Raw genomic sequence first — 1,190 nt, 5'->3', positions numbered from 1 at the left:
AAGAGTGGGGGGAAGGTGGGGGTTGGGGGGTGGCCGGGGAAGTAGAATGGCCAGTGCACTCCAGAAAGTTCTGAGGCCGCGCTGAGGCCCCGCGGGCTGCAGGGGCCAAGGCCGCTGGCCGCGGTTTCCAGGGTGAAGGGGTGCCCCACGGGCTGCACCCCGATGGCCCCTTCCTTGGGGCCCCTCACACCGCAGTTGGGCGCCCGCAGAGACAGTGTGGACGCATCTGTCAGCTGGGGTGTGGATGCGAGGCTTGGCCATACCTGCGACAGTCTACAAAATAAGTTTTTAAATCGAAGAGTAATGGAAGAATGGTTTTAGGGATGACCCTCACTCCAAGAGTGGCAGTACAATTTGGGTTACATTTTTTTTTTTAACTTTTTTTTAATGCCTACAGCACCTGGTCTTCCTAGGTGGTCTCCCATCCAAGTACTAACCAGGCCCAACTCTGCTTAGCTTCCGAGCTCAGACGGGATCGGGCATGTTCAGGGTGGCGTGGCTGTAGGCTAAGTTACATTTCTAAAGCCTATACCTATGTTAAAACAATGTAATAAACTGACATGTAACTTTGTGATATTTATTACATCAGCAACTGTATGGCAAGGGTGAACTTGCATATTAAGAAAAAAAAACTGCGTTTGTCTAAACAAATACACTATTAAAACAATTGTGACTTTGCGTTTCCCCACTTCGCATATAAGGTAGCCGATGTAAAGTCTTACTACATTGTAGGTTGATAGTTTTGCCTCCAGACTACAGCGAGGAACAGGGAATATTTTTGTTTGGTAAAAATATTGTTTGGAATATAGTCCATTACGTTCTACAGTCTCTTCTTTTTGAGACATTGTAGGAGAGCTTTCACTAAGATATCAGTACTAGGACATAATGTTTTTCTGTAAAAGAACGCAGGTCTCCTTTCATAGAAAGCGCAGATCTTGTCGAGATGCTGTTTCTCTCTTCGATTTGGCTGCTAAGATGCTCAGAGGGAAAGTCGGCAGCTCTAACAGCACCAGAGACGAGCAGCCGCACCCGCTTATCGTCACCCGGGGGAGCGTGTCGTGCCCCTGATTTCATTATTTTTCTACTCTTGTTTTTCCCGACTGATCCCTCCCACTGCTTGTGCTTTTTCCTATTTTATGTATTTTTAAAAATCAGTTCAAATCTTTTAAAAAACAGTTCAGAAGGAAAGA

At 46.5% G+C, this 1,190-nt stretch overlaps 1 non-coding gene across 1 annotated transcript; it reads right to left on the bottom strand.

Annotated features, from left to right (window-relative positions):
* Positions 1–388: 388 nt before the first annotated feature.
* LOC112481333 lies at positions 389–507 on the bottom strand. Its single transcript, XR_003046872.1, has one exon. It is a non-coding gene; the product is annotated as a 5S ribosomal RNA (ribosomal RNA).
* Between the last annotated feature and the right edge of the window lie 683 nt (positions 508–1,190).

This window comes from Pteropus alecto, unplaced genomic scaffold (assembly GCF_000325575.1).
Source record: "Pteropus alecto unplaced genomic scaffold, ASM32557v1 scaffold14, whole genome shotgun sequence".
NCBI lineage: Eukaryota > Metazoa > Chordata > Mammalia > Chiroptera > Pteropodidae > Pteropus > Pteropus alecto.
Note: the sequence above shows the minus strand (reverse complement) of the source record. Positions and strands in the feature narration are given on the sequence as shown.